Genomic DNA, 15470 nt, shown 5'->3' with positions numbered 1-15470 from the left:
AGCAAAGGTTATCAAGCAACACCAGTTTCAAAGAACAAAATACAATCTGAGAAGCCACACACATCCTTTATCTTTAAACTGGACCGGAAGTGGTTTTGTTAGGGCTTCTGAAGACACTAGCGTCTGATTGGCTGTTATCCGTAATATGTTAATTAACTTAAATATGAATTACTTTACAATTCATAATGTTTAGGATTTTTTTCAAAGTAACACACAAACACATCTTTGTAAATGCATGCATGTGTTGTTTCTTACTAGGGAATGTTACCGGCGTTGGGAGGGCGAATGTATTGATGTAATGTCACCATTAGTAAAAAATGAGCTCGGGAATGTGACTTGTCAGCGGTTGGCGATGCAGAGTTAAGACTATACTTTCAGGGATCATTTCTATAGTTCGTTACTAGAGAAGTTTCTCTGACTGTGTAGAGCACCCGAAACCACGAGGAGGAGACGGAGCTTTCTCCCCTGAGCGTGAAGCCGGCTCTTAGTGTTGCTTCTGCAACCGCTATTTGCCATTGATGATCGTTCTTCTCTCCCTCGGGAGAGTGAGAGGGGGAGAAAGCAGTCTGAGTGGTTTCCTTTTTATTGGTGGTTCAATATCAGTAAAACCTTTTTGTTTTTCCTTACTTGGTGTTTTTGAATACTGCTGGGTCATGTGGCCTATCGATAAAGTGTTTCTCTGTGCCTTTTGTATATATTAAACTGGTGCTATTTTTGTTTTTCTCTGGCTTTTGAGACTGTCCGGCAGCTCACTCTGTAGGCCAAGCTGTTCTCGAACCCACAGAGATCCGCGTGCCATTGCCTCCTGATAGGAGTATTTTTAGATATGCTACTGGGCGACATGTTAGACTTGCCACGCGGGGGCGACGAGTGACCTACCGGTCTGCTCCATATTGCTCTTAAGCCTATATGAAAGTTATATTCCATAGCGTTAGGGTTGAAGTCTTCTTCCAGAAAACAACGTTTTTCACTTATGTAAGAGTTTTACATTCAGCCTGGCGTTGGTGGCGCACGCCTTTAATCCCAGCACTTGGGAGGCAGAGGCAGGCGGATCTCTGTGAGTTCGAGGCCAGCCTGCTCTACAAGAGCTAGTTCCAGGACAGCCTCCAAAGCCACAGAGAAACCCTGTCTCGAAAAACCAAAAAAGAAAAAAAAAAGAGTTTTGCATTCAGGGACAGAACGTTTTTGTTTTAAACGTGTACCTTACTTGGATGAGAAAACGCGAGTGTGTAAGGCTGGGAATGTAGCTCAGTGGTAGAGTATTCGCCTGGTTCAGGGGCAGGGCGGGGCGACTACTAAGTAAGTACTGGATAACTAAAACATCTTCAATTTTCAGCTGCATCACAGTAAACTGGAAGGCTTCTCCAGATAATAAATGCGCTTTTCTACCAGTTCCCAAGTATTGATGCCCTGGTCTAAGGAACCGAGCTGAAACTACTCTACTAGGTCATCTACTAGAGCCATTTGCTCACAGCCATGCACAACAAAATACTGAGATCATGCTAAGCATTCCAGCTTTCTAAAAAGTAGTCATAGTTGGTGGCACACGCCTTTAATCCCAGCACTCAAGAGGCAGAGACAGGCAGGTCTCTGTGAGTCTGAGGCCCAGCCTGATCTACAAGAAGGAGTTCCAGAACAGTCAGGGCTACACCGAGAAACCCTGTTTCAAGGGGTGCAGAGGGAGTGGGGGTGGGTTATCCTCGGCTACATAGAATGTGCTACACGAGACGCTCCCTTAAAATAAAAATGTTCCCTGCTATGTGAAGACAAGAACCTCAGGCTGCTTCCAGGGGCTGGAAAAGTAGTTCTTTTGGTAGAGTTCTTTGGCATGCACAAAGCCCTGAGTTTGATTTTCAGCGTCTCAGAAACTGGCCGATGTGGCACGTGCCTATAATCTAGCACTCAGGAAAGGTGGAGGCCCACTGTGCCCTATGAGAAAGAAGAGAGAAAACACCTGTGGGTTCCAAAGATTTTAATGATCTCCACATAATCGGGTCACTCGCTGATCAATAATGGTCACAGAACAAGGACTCGGGGGCCTTGTTTCTCCTGGCAGCCCCAAGCAGGGGCAGAAGCAGCGTTTACAAGCACAAAAATAATAGATATTTGTTGCCAGTTACAGTTTTCATCAATCAGGAATCAAAAGTCAGGGACTTTCCTTGTGTATTCCATCATTGTCAATAGACATAGAATGTAAGCCTTCAGTCCAACCAATCGGATCCATTTGTTCTTTCTGCTGTTAGGAACAACCATATTTCTAGAGAACTAAAGATGCATAATGACTACTTCTGTGGTTTAAGGAGGAGGTTAGTCAGCTATTGGAAAGTTCTCAGCTTCCCTGAGATTTGGAAACCTGAGCTTATTTCACTCTACAGGTAAAATGGAGTCTGGAGTCAAAATGGCCGTACTTAGGCCAACGTGATTTTGCCTGCTCCCTTCGTAGGAAATTCATGCACATGTATTCTACGTCACTGCCTAGGGATGGTACTGCCCAAGGATAGACCTTCCCACATCAATCAAATAACCAAGACAATCTTCCATGAACATGTCCACTGGACAACCAATCTCCACAATCCCTTTATCTATGTGATTCTATATTATATTAAGCTGACAATTGAAACTGACTGTTCCATTGGAACCTCCAGCTCACCCCTGCATGATCCGGGAAGCCCCATTCCTGTCTCTCTCTCTCTCTCTGAATCCTGCCCACTCAGTCTCCGAACAAAGGCAAGGCGCCAAAAAGCCTAGTTCCTAATTCTTGGCAGTACTGCGGCTTCCTCCCCTGAAGTTGCCACCCAAGTCTTTGTCTAAAGAGACTTTTGACCATACTTGGGCACAAACCCAGCTTGTGGCTAAAACATCATCACCCCATGTCTACAATCTATAAAAGTCTCCCTGCTCTTATTTGAGGGTGTGGCTTCTCCAGCCTACATTCTCTGGGACTGGACAACCTGCCCGGGAGTTGCTTTGTTCAAATGAACCTGTTGTTTCACTTTTTCAATCTGGCTTGGTCTGGCTTGCTGCTTTGGTGGAGAAATCTATGTGGGAGGGGGCAAAAGACTTATTACTAACCACCACAGAGCTATATTCCATAAGTGCATTCTCCTGCACCCCTTTTAAACTTGTCTCCTTTGTTAGAGGCACTTCTGTGAAAAAGTTTGAGAAATACTGCAATATTGCTTAAAAATATATGGTGCAGGGGACTGGAGAAATGGCTCAGCAGTTGAGACCTCTGGCTGCTTTTCCAGAGGACCTGGGTTCAATTCCCAGCACCCACATGGCGGCTCACAACTGTCTGTAACTCCGTTTCCAGGGAATCTGATACTTTCACACCAAAGCACATAAAATAAACTTAAGTAATTAAAAAATAAATGGCGGGGTGTTGTTGGTACATGCCTTTAATCCCAGCACTAGGGAGGCAGAGGCAGCCGGATCTCCTTGAGTTCAAGGCCAGCGAGTTCCAGGACAGCCTCCAAAACAATACAGAGAAACCCTGTCTCAAAACGCCAATAATTAAGTAAGTAAATAAATAAATAAATAAAGCAGGCTTTGTAATTGGGCCTGGTAGTGAAGGGCTCAGTACTCAGAATATGGGGCAGGAGAATCCAAAGTTCAAGGTCTGTCTGGGCACCTCAAGGTCAGCCAGGTGACTTAGTTAGACCCTGTCTCAAATGTACAATGAGATGCAGCTCAGAGGAGGAAATAGCCTAGCATGTGTGGAGACCTGGTTCAATCATCAGAAAAACAAACTAAATAAATTACAGGTATATAAATGTTTTATTTCATTTATTACCAGTGTGTATGTGCACATGTGTTAGGTACACACCTGAAACAATCCAAATGTGGGTGTCAGAAGATAACCTTGTGGAGCAGTTTCTCTCCTACATTTACATGGATTCCAGGAATAGACCTCAGGTCATCAATTATTCACAGTATTTCCTTTCTGAGTAGAGGTCATGACCCCTTTGGGGGTGATTATCAGGTATCCTGTATATTAGATATTTATATTATAATTCATAACAGTAGAAAAATTGCAGTTATTATGTAGCAACAAAATAATTTTACGGTTGGGGGTCACCACAACTGTATTAAATGGTCACAGCACACCTTTAATCCCCGCACTGGGGAGGCACAGGCAAATGGATTTCTTGAGTTTGAGGCCAACCTGGTCTACAGAACTAATTCCAGGACAACCAGGGCTACCCAGAGAAACCCTGTCTTGAAAAAACAATGATAAAACTGGGCAGTGGTGGTGCTTCCAGCCCTCAGGAAGCAGAGGCATGCTCCAGGCCAGCCTGGTCTACAGAGCTAGTTCCAGAACAGCCAGAGATGTTACACAGAGAAACCCTGTCTCAACAAAACCAAAATAATAATAATAATGATAAACCTTTATTTTATTATTTATTTATTTATTTTGCTTTTTTTGAGACAGGGTTTCTCTGTGGCTTTGGAGGCTGTCCTGGAACTAACTCTTGTAGAGATCGGCCTGCCTCTGCCTCCTGAGTACTGGGTACTGGTATTAAAGGCATGCACCACCACCGCCCCACTAAACCTTTGTTTTAAAAAGTAAACTAAGGGACCGGTAACGTGGCCTGTAGCAGGCTTTCTTGTTCCACCAGCCCCCAGATCATGACACAGAGACTTAATAACTATGAATGCTCAGTATTAGACCTGTTTCTAGCTAGCTTTTTAAATTTTAATTAACCTATTTCTATTCACCTATGTGTTGCCCTGAGGCTTGTTTACTTCCTCTACATACCGTCCATCCTGCTTCCCTGCTTCCTCTGTGTCTGGATAACTGGCCCCCAGCTGGCTGGCCTCCCCTTCCCTCTATGCCCACTAGTCCTGCCTAACCCTCCTCTGCCTAAGCTATTGGTTGATCTATTACACCGGTCAGGTGCCTTAGTCAGGCAAGGTGAAACAGCAACACAGAGTTAAACAAGTGCAGCATGAACAAAAGCAACACACCTTTACATAGTTAAACAATCGTTCTGCACTGTAAGTAACGGTTGGTTTACATAGTTAATATCCACAGCAGGGGCTCAACAGGTAGAGACACTTACCATTGCAAACCTAGCTAACAGAGTTCAATCCTGGAATGAAGTGGAAGGAAAGGACTGACCCACAGGATTGCCCCCTGGCTTCTAGACATGTCAGCTTTTAAAGACTAAGAGCTCAGTGGGTAAGAGCACCAAGTTAGGACCCCACCAGTCATACATATCAGGTGGCTCACGGCCACCTGCAGCTCCAGCTCAGTGGCTATGATACCATCTGGGCTCCGAGGACATTTGAATGCACAAGATACACATAAACTCACTCAGGCACAAGGACATTTGCATGCAGAAGGTACGCATAAACAGCTATAAATCAAAAATGAATATTTTATAAGTCAAATAAAATAACAAAAGCAAAATGTGTTGCTTATTTGTATTCTGTAAGTCATAAAGCATGAGGGCTGCCAGTGGAGGAGACACCACTGGCAGTGGTGTGTGGGGTGACTCAGCACAGGAAGCCTCCCCGAGTATAGTCAGGTATGGGGAGGTCCAGAGGACCCTGGGTGACGAGGCAACGACCAAGGATCAGAAAAGATGTGTCAGAGACACACCTACTCAAACAGTAAGGCACAGGGACTACCTACATGATGAGACCAGTAAAAGAAGGAAGGACTCATTTCACGTTTGCTAATGGAGTTTGGACTTCCATCTTTCCCAGTACTAAGCAGTGCTAATTGGAGCTAGTTTTGAGGCTTCTGCCCATCCATTGCCGTGGAGCCATGGGAGATGTTTGACTCAAGTGTGACCCGGGGATCTCAAGTGAACTATGAACAAGAGTCCTCTGATGATTCAGAAGCCAGACATGTCAGCAAAGGATCTAAGAAAGCTGACCTTACCCTAGTACCAAGAAGCTTTTTTCCACTCGACCAGGACATTGTCGCAGGGGTGAGAGCACAAGGTTGAGAACAGAAGTGAGAAACTCTTTTTTTTTTTTTTTTTTTTTTTTTTTTTTGGTTTTTTGAGACAGGGTTTCTCTGTGGCTTTGGAGGCTGTCCTGGAACTCACTCTGTAGACCAGGCTGGCCTCGAACTCACAGAGATCCGCCTGCCTCTGCCTCCCGAGGGCTGGGATTAAAGGCGTGGGCCACCAACGCCCGGCAGAGAACAAAAGTGAGAAACTCTTGAGGGAGGTTCAACGTGCCTTCCCCAAGACAAGGGTCCAGGCATTACTGTCAGTGCAGACTGATCCTATAGCAAAGCTGAAAATAGTTATTCGGACTGAAGAAAAACTACGAAGCCTTAGTGGGCCGGGTGGTAACAGAGCATGCCTGTTTCAGGGCTGTTACACAGAGAAACCGTATCTCCAAAAACAACAAACTAACAAAAAACCCGACCAAACAAACAAAAAAGAAGTCTTGATGGAAATGAGTATGAGGAAAAGAGTAGGTCCTTTCTGCGTGTATCATGAATCCTTCTGAGAATGCTAGAATAGGGGAAAAATAGGACAGTCAATTTAGACCTAAACTGATAATGCCTTACAGCAAACATGAAAGCTATCCCTTGAGGTTAAACCGTCCAGCAGTCATTATGAATAATCTCTACAGGAATTCTGTGATGTTACAGTTCTTTCATTTTTCTGGTGTTGGGGAAACTCTTCCAAACTTGTCTGCATGTAATGTGAAATGTGAATGCATGTGGATGACTTCATTACATCATTGTTTAACTTGACCTAAAGAAGCAAGGATCAGCCGGGCGGTGGTGGCGCACGCCTTTAATCCCAGCACTCGGGAGGCAGAGGCAGGCGGATCTCTGTGAGTTCAAGGCTGGGCTGGACCAACAGCCTCCAAAACAATACAGAGAAACCCTGTCTCGTAAAAACCAAAAAAAAAAAAAGAAAGAAAAAAAGAAGCAAGGGTGAGGGGATGGATCTGCTCAGCAGTTAAGAGCACTAGTGGCTCTCCCAGAGGTCCTGATTTCAATTCCCAGAAACCACATGGTGGCTCACAGCCATCCATAATGAGATCTTGTGCCCTGCATATGCATATTTGAAGGCAGAACACAGTATACATAAGTAAATAAATCTTTAAAAAAAATCAAGGGTGAGCCTCAGGTATTGTGAGAGCTTTAGAAGCCTCAAGTCTGAGATTAAATGCGGTAACTTGAAAGAATCTAAGTAAAATCTGGGGTTGTCTGGTTAGAAGGCAGTAATTGGTTGTCTAGCTCACAAGAAATTTGTAATAAAGGCAACCTTGTCTTAATATTTAGTAATAAATGCACAGAATAGATTAAGGGGGGGGAGGAATTGAAAAGCTCTAACTATGAATCTGAGAGTCAGCTCAGATGAACAGCACTGGTAACTAACATGAGGTAGCTTGCCCTAGTTGTCTGTCTAAACAGATAAAAAGATGATTAACCAGGCCAGTGGTTTGCAAGGGTGGTTCCCAGGACATTATATTCAACATTAGCTGGGATTATGTCAAAAATGCAAATTTTCAGGCCTTACCCAAGAATACTAAATAACAGATCCTGGGAAGGCTTGAATTGGTGGCTTAAAATCTCCAGGACATTTAAATTTTAAAACTGGCTCAGGCCTAGTCAGATTCATTTTTTTCCTCTGACAAGAATTTGGACTGGGCCATATAAGAGTCAGTCTGCTGTGGGGCGGGGAGTTCAAACCCTGGCTAAAAGGAGAGGATGAGTCAGCTGAGTTTATGAGAAAGCCTAAGGTATGAGTAAAGGGTTGTTGGCTCGTTGTCATAGAGACAGCGAGGGATGGCAGCACACACCCTCATGTGAGGAGCACTACCAACCTGTGCCAGTCAAGAGGAACACAGAAGCCCACGTTGTAAATGTGCGTGGAACTTGCTAGTTCCCATCCACTCCCAGCCATATTGCTGCTGTTCCTTTCTTCTGGCAATCTGATCTCGTTTACGGCCTTAAAATACACTTTCCATTACTGGAGCTAGCCTAATCTAATCTTTGTTCTTAAATATGTTTTCCAAGTTTGAATTGTGTGTGTGTGTGTGTGTGTGTGTGTGTGTGTGTGTGTGTGTGTGTTGGGTATGTGCATGTGAGTGCTGGTGCCTAAGGACACCAGAAGAGGGCATCAGAGGACCTGGAACTGGAGTCATAGGTATTGTGAAGGGCCTAGCATGGGTGTTCGGAATTGAGTTTGGATCTTCTACAAGAGCTGCTTTCTCTCCAGCCCCTGAATCTATGCTCTTAAAACACACACTCACACACACACACACACACACACACAAAGATGATATAGCTCTAAAGCCGGCTGAGCAGAAGTAGAAGTTAATTTAAAAATATGACTAATTTTGGGGGTTGGGGGACTGGTAGAGGAGCAAGGGAGGAGGGGTGGGAGAGGGAGCTGGGATCAACATGTGAAGCAAGCATGTTTCTAATTTAAATAAAAAATATATTGAGAAAAAATATGACTAATTTTTAAGCATAAAATTTTGTGTTTTTTGCTTTTAACCGTTTATTTATTATTTTGAAACAGGGTCTCACCTAGCTATATTGTTGAGGTTGATCTTGAGCTTCTGATCCTCCTGCTTCCAGGTGTTCTGGGATTACCAGTGTGTTCCAGCACTCCAGGGCTTCACATATACCAGGCAAGCATTCTAGGAACTGAAACACACCCCCAGCTCTGTGTGCGCGTGTGTCAACACTGCAGCCAGCGGTCAGCCTTGTGATGTTTCTCAGGAAGCCTGTCCACCTTGGTTATGCTTAGTTTTCATTACATTTTATTATTTGTTTGGGCAGGGGGCATATACCACAGCACAGGTGTGGAGGTCAGAAGTCATCTTGCCGGAGTCACTGCTCTATTTTTGGGACATGCATCCCAGAAATCAAACTCAGCCTGTCAGCTTTGGCAGCAGGTGCCATTACCTGCTGAGCCATCTTGCCAGCTCCACTCATTTTGTGTGTTTGAGGCAGAATCTCACTAGGACCCAGGGCTCATCAATTGCAGTAGGGTGGTTTGCCAGTGAGCCCCAGAAATCCTATGTCTCACTCCCCAGCACTGAGATTACAAGAACATACCACTATGCACAGTTTTTTGCTTTGTTTTTGTCTTTGACATAGGGTCTCTCTATGTAGCCCTGGCTGGCCTAGAACTTTCTGTGTAGACTGACAGAAATCCACCTCCCTCTGCCTCCAGAGTTCTGTACAAAAGGCTTGTGCTACTGCACCTGGCTCATGCCAGCTTTTATTTGTTCTTTCTTTTTTCTTTGTGTGTGTGTGTGTGTGTGAGAGAGAGAGAGAGAGAGAGAGAGAGAGAGAGAGAGAGAGAGAGAGAGAGAGAGAGAGAGAGAGAGAGAGAGAGAGAGAGAGAAACCTAGCTGACCTGGAACTCAGAGATCTGTCACCGCTAGCTTTGATTTCCTCTTTTTTTTTTCTCAAAGTTTTTGTTTGTTTGTTTGTTTGTTTCTGGGTTTTTTTTTTTTTTTTGTTCTTTTGAGACAGGGTTTCTCTGTATAATAGCCCTACCTTTCCTGGAACTAGGTCTGTAGACCAGGATGGCCTGGAACTCACAGAGATCTGACAGCCTTTACCTCCTGAGTTTAAAAGTATGCATTACCACCACCTGGCTCAAGATTTTTATTTAAATTTTATGTTATGTGCTTTGGTGTGAAGCTATCAGATCACCTGGCACTGAACTTACAAACTTACAAACAGTTGTGATCTGTCATGTGGGTACTGGGAATTGAACTCGGGTACTCCTAACTACTGAGTCATTTCTCCAGACCTTACCAACTAAGCTGTCTTCCTAGAACAATTTTTGTTGTTGTTTGGTTTTGGTTTTTTGTTTGCTTGTTTGTTTTGGTTTGGTTTTTTGAGACAGGGTGTTACCATATAGCTGTTGGTTGGTCTGAAACTTACTATATAGACCAGGCTGTCTTTGTTTGTTTGTTTGTTTTTTCAAGGCAGGGTTTCTCTTGGCTTTGGAGGCTGTCCTGGAACTAGCTCTTGTAGAGCAGGCTGGCCTTGAACTCACAGAGATCCGCCTGCCTCTGCCTTCCGAGTGCTGGGATTAAAGGCGTGCGCCACCACCGCCTGGCATTATTGTTATTACTAACACAGGGTCGCTCTGTAGTCCTTACTATGAAATCCAAACTGACTTGGAACTATCAACAATTCCCTTGTATCTATCTCCCTAGTACTGAGATTATGTGTGTTATTTCTCATGCCTGACCAATATCACCAGTAGTTTGCCCTGGGCCTTGTGTGGTGCTAGTCAGAGGCAGATGGATCTAATCTCCATGGATTCGAGGCCAGCCTGGTTTACTTAATGAGTTTCAGGCTAACCAGGGCTACACAGAGAGATCCTGTCTCAAACAGATAGATACACAGACAGACAGAAAGACAGATAGTTTGGTCTTATAGAATTGGTGTTTTATTATAAACATATTTCAAAAAATGAAGTCAAAGTTATAAGAACAACGTTGGGGCTGAGTGCATAGCTCAGTGATAGAACATGCGTACTGAGGCCCTGGGCTCATCCCTCCATAGCACCAAAAGGAAGAAAAGGCTGGCGTGGTGGCACACACTTTTTAATCCCAGCACCCAGGAGGCAGGCAGACAGATCTCTGTGAGTTTGAGGCCAGGTTGGTCTACAGACAGTTCCAGGACAGCCAGAGCTACGTAGAGAAACCCTGTCTTGAAAAAATAAATAAATAAGAGGAGGAGGAGGAGGAGGAGGGAGACAACCTTTGTGCTTAGACTGCTAGAAGCTTTAACTGCTGATGACGAGTCGCCTGGTTATCAGAGCCTCAAACGCCGTATCAAAGTTCACACCCTTCCTTTTCAGCCAGTGCCAGCTCCTTCCTAACCACGGAGCTGACGGTTGCCCTGCCTTGCTCTCTGTGGTCACTGTCGTCTGCCAGTCTTTCCTCCGCGCTCGCCGCTGCTCTTGCTCCAGGAGCCTCTTCCTGCTAGCTGATCCTAGCCTAACCCCCTGAGCCACAGCTTTGAGCCACATTGCTCGCATTGTTTTATGTTTGCTAGTTCTTGTGGGTGTGTTTCCTTGTCCTCATTTTAAATGTCTTGAGTCAGTGTTCTTTTCTGCCTCTGCTGTGTTATCTCTGTGTTACTGAACTGATGAGTGGGTGGTTGTCTTGGTTATAGGATATGGAATCTGCTTAACGAAGAGGAACATTTTTATACTTATTAATTGTGTTTGTATGAGTATTTTGCTCACATGTATGTCTGTGTATCCTGTGCTTCCTGGAGTTGGATTTATGGATGACTGTAAATTGACTTGTGGGTGCTGGGAATTGAACTCAGGTCTTCACAAGCACAGCAAGTGCTCTAAAACACTGAATGATCTCTCCAGCTCCCAGAATCTTAGTATGTGTGATGCCAAAGCAAGCTCAAGCCTCCAGAATCTTTAAAAAAATATTTTTTTTGTGATAGTGGCATTGCAGAGGGTTTGTTTCACTGAGTGGTGACAACTTTCTTTTCACTCCCTATTAATGGTTGAGGTGATTCGTTTTTTGACCCTTGTTCAAGTTATTCTTCCCTAGAGAAGTAAGCTGATTCTGACTGGACATATTAATGTCTTTGAATTATTATTATTATTAATTGGTTTTTCGAGGCAGGGTTTCTCATTGTAGCCCTGGGTGTCCTGAAACTCTGTAGACAGAGATCCACCTGCCTCTGACTCCCAAGTGCTGGGACTAAAGATAATGTCACCACCACCCACTGTATCTTTGAATTATTAAAGTAATTGTGTTTATCCTCTACATTAAAAGCAGAAATTCTGCAGATCAGGGTCCAATATCTGAAGTAAATGTGTGTGTGTGTGTCTGCATGTATATTATATGTGTGTACGTGTGTTTGTGTATGTCTGTGTGTGTATCTGTATGTGTGTCTATGTGTTTGTGTGTGTATCTATGTATGAGTGTGTCTGTATATGTGTGTGTGTGCTTATATGTCTGTGGGTGTATCTATGTATCTGTGTGTGTGTGTGTGTGTGTGTGTGTGATGCTGAGACTCCAATACTGCTTTGCTGGCCTAGTGTTGTATCTGCCTTTGCCAGAATTTTTTCTGTACAGTCCTCCACGAGCCTGACTTGAAGACAACTTGAAGACTGTGGTATCTGTGCTTCTTCTGCTTCAGAGTCGGAGATAGCTCAGACCAGGGTTCCTTATACCAGAGAAACTATACAAAGGCCCAGTCATTACCATCTGTTGAGCCAGAGGATCCCTGTTCACACTCAGCCCTTCCTACTGCTTCCCCATAATTAAAACTCACATAAAAAGGGCAGGGATTGAGGTGAGTCTAACTTTGTTTCTTATTTCCCAGAAAGGGTTTGAATAGCTACAAGGAATAATAAAAAAACAAAGCCTATTGGGGCAATGATCCTTTGGCCACGTCATTGTCTCCTGTCCAAGTCTCTGTAGAGCTGGTATTAGCTCCCAGGCTTTTTCTTCCTTCTCCTCCCATCTCCAGGAGGTTTTGCTTGACTCTCAGATGAATAGCGTGCCAAAAGCAACTGACCACTTGAAACCATGTGGGTGTTCCTGAAGGAGGTGTGATCTCAGACTGGATTGGATGTGATAACTCTTTTTTTGTTGTTGTTGGTTTCTCTGTGGCTTTAGAGGCTGTCCTGGAACTCTGTAGACCAGTCTGGCCTCGAACTCACAGAGTTCTGCCTACCTCTGCCTCCCAAGTGCTGAGATTAAAGACGTGCACCACCAATGCCCAGCTGGATATGATAACTTTTTTTTTTTAGAAATGTAACACATCTTTTTTTTAGATTTATTTATATATTTCATATACAGTAGTCTGCCTACATGCCAGAAGAGGGCACCAGATTGAAATGTAGATGGTTGTGAGCCACCATGTGGTTGCTGGGAATTGAACTCAGGACCTCTGGAAGAGCAGTCAGTGCTCTTAACCTCTGAGCCATCTCTCCAGCCCCGATAACTCTTAAAATTATATTTTATCATGTGTTTCCTGAAAATTACCTACCATTAGAATCCCAGCACTCGGGAGGCAGAGACAGATGGATCTCTGTGAATTCAGGGCCAGCCTGGTCTGCAGAGCTAGCCACCACAGCCAGAGCTGTTACACAGAGAAACCCTGTCTCAAAAACCCACAGAACAAACAAAAAGCTTCTATTTCCTTATTTGTAAAAAGGAACTTTTGTAGCCGGGCTTTGGTGGCGCATGCCTATAATCCCAGCACTCAGGAGGCAGAGGCAGGCGGATCTCTGTGAGTTGGAGACCAGCATGGTCTACAGAGCTAGTTCCAGGACAGCCTCCAAAACTATACAGACAGAGAAACCCTGTCTTGAAAAACCAAAAAAAAAAGAAAAAAGAAAAAAGGAACTTTAGGGATTGGCCCAGATGCCCCATGTTAGTGGTGGTGGCTGGAGGGTTGGAAAGGTCTGGTACAGCCCAGGACATCCTTGAGCTGGCCATGTATCTAAAACAAACTTTGACCTTTGGATCCCTTTGACTACACTGAAGTGTAGGGATTATAAATGTGAGTCACCTCGTCTAGCCAGCCCTAACTTCTTAGCTGGAAAATGTATTCTGTGCTGGGTAACTGTAATCTAGTATCGGTCTTTTCAGCAACACCTACTCAGACAGATAATAATCACTGTCGATAGCATCATTTTCAGGTTGTTGTAACTTCTGACTTGAACAATGGTAGATAAAAATCTAGCTGCATGAACCATGCAGACAGCCAGTAGATACTTCCCAGGGAGTGGAGTGGTGTCTGGTGGATGCAGAAGGCACGAAGATCCATGCTTGGCTCATTCTGGAGCTGCTGGCCCAACAAAGACGCTTTTCCTTCCCAAGCCCCACACGAAAGGGTGTTCTTTCAGAGTGGGAAGAATTAAACTACAGTCATCGCTTTACTGTAAGTGAAGGATCTAAGGACCAATCCAGAATTCTAAAATGACCACTTCTGGAGCCAGAAAGAAGGCGCAGCAGAGGAAAGCATTTGCTGCCAAGCCTGGTGATCTGGAGTTTGCCTCCTGGGACCCACAATGTAGAATTATAGACTCCACAGAGTTGTGCTCTGATCGCCATATGAGTGCTAGGGAACAAACACACACACATATGCACACACACAGTTCATTTATTATTATTATTATTATTTTGGTTTTTCAAGACAGGGTTTCTCTGTGGCTTTGGAGGCTGTCCTGGAACTAGCTCTTGTAGACCACTTGAGCACTTGAAACCATGTGGGTGTTCCTGAAGGAGGTGTGATCTCAGACTGGATTGGATATGCTGCCTCTGCCTCCTGAGTGCTGGGATTAAAGGCGTGTGCCACCACCGCTGGACTGAACCATTCATTCTTATCATCTACGCTTTCATTGCCAGGTTGTTTTCCCAGCCATTTCCTATTCTGCTGAAGCTGTATCTTTGAGTGTGTATCAGATATGCACGTACAAAGTTCAACTTGTCTCTGGGATGATTCTTGGGTGCTTATCTCCCGACGATGTTCGCATTCACTAGCATCTGCTGCGACTGCCTGCAGGGCTTTAGGGACTGACCTAGCTGGGGCAACAGAAACTGAAGAAAAAGATAGACACAGGTACAGAAGAGCTGTGACCACGGGAGCTGTATGCTCTGATGAAGACGCAACATCAGCAGCAAACAAAAACCCCAGAACGTTGATACATCTGAACCAAGGAGATGGGTTTATCCTATGCAGCTGGAAAAGGAGATAGGCATAGCTAATCATCATAGGAAGTCTCTATAGGAGAGGAGTCTCAGGCTGTATTCATCCTGGAAGAGGAAGCTGTGGTTCATAACTCATAGCTTCTCTGGTCAATTATAAAAACTCACATGCGGACCATAGGAAGGCTTCCCCATCCCTTTGAGCCTTCCCTGGGGTGTGAGGCTATGCTCATGTCAACAACGCACATCCACTCAAAGCTTCTTCCACTCCCCACAGACTAGTCTGTTTCACAGGATGCTCAGAGTTCCTGTCAGAAATCCATCTAGCCAAGCAGGGTGTTGGTGGCACACGCCTTTAATCCCAGCACTCAGGAGGCAGAGACAGGCAGATCACTGTGAGTTCAAGACCAGCCTGGTCTACCGAGTGAGTTCCAGGACAGGCTCCAAAACAATACAGAGAAACCCTGTCTTGGAAAACCCCCCCAAAAAAATCCATCTAGCCAGATCTCAATGCAAATCCGCATTCTCTGCTGTCAATAACTAGAAGCCTTGGGGCTGGAGAGATGCTTCAGCAGTTAAGACCAATTGCTAATCTGCTAAAGGACCCGGGTTTGATTCACAGCAGCCACATGACAGATCACAACCATCTATAACTCCTGTTCCTGGGTTTTGGTTTGTTTTGGTTTGGTTTTTCAAGACAGGGTTTCTCTGTGGCTTTGGAGGCTGTCCTGGAAATAGCTCTTGTAGACCAGGCTGGTCTCGAACTCACAGAGATCTGTCTGCCTCTGCCTCCCGAGTGCTGGGATCAAAGGTGTGCACCACCACCA

General features: G+C 44.6%; 1 non-coding gene across 1 annotated transcript; it reads left to right on the top strand.

The window, feature by feature from the left end:
- Positions 1–362: 362 nt before the first annotated feature.
- On the top strand, positions 363–575 carry LOC121132941. Its single transcript, XR_005869659.1, has one exon. It is a non-coding gene; the product is annotated as a small nucleolar RNA U3 (small nucleolar RNA).
- Positions 576–15470: the final 14895 nt, after the last annotated feature.

The sequence above is a fragment of the Mesocricetus auratus genome, unplaced genomic scaffold (assembly GCF_017639785.1).
Source record: "Mesocricetus auratus isolate SY011 unplaced genomic scaffold, BCM_Maur_2.0 Super-Scaffold_100018, whole genome shotgun sequence".
Taxonomy (NCBI): Eukaryota; Metazoa; Chordata; class Mammalia; order Rodentia; family Cricetidae; genus Mesocricetus; species Mesocricetus auratus.
The sequence above is the reverse complement of the archived record's forward strand: the minus strand, read 5'-3'. Positions and strand labels throughout refer to the sequence as shown.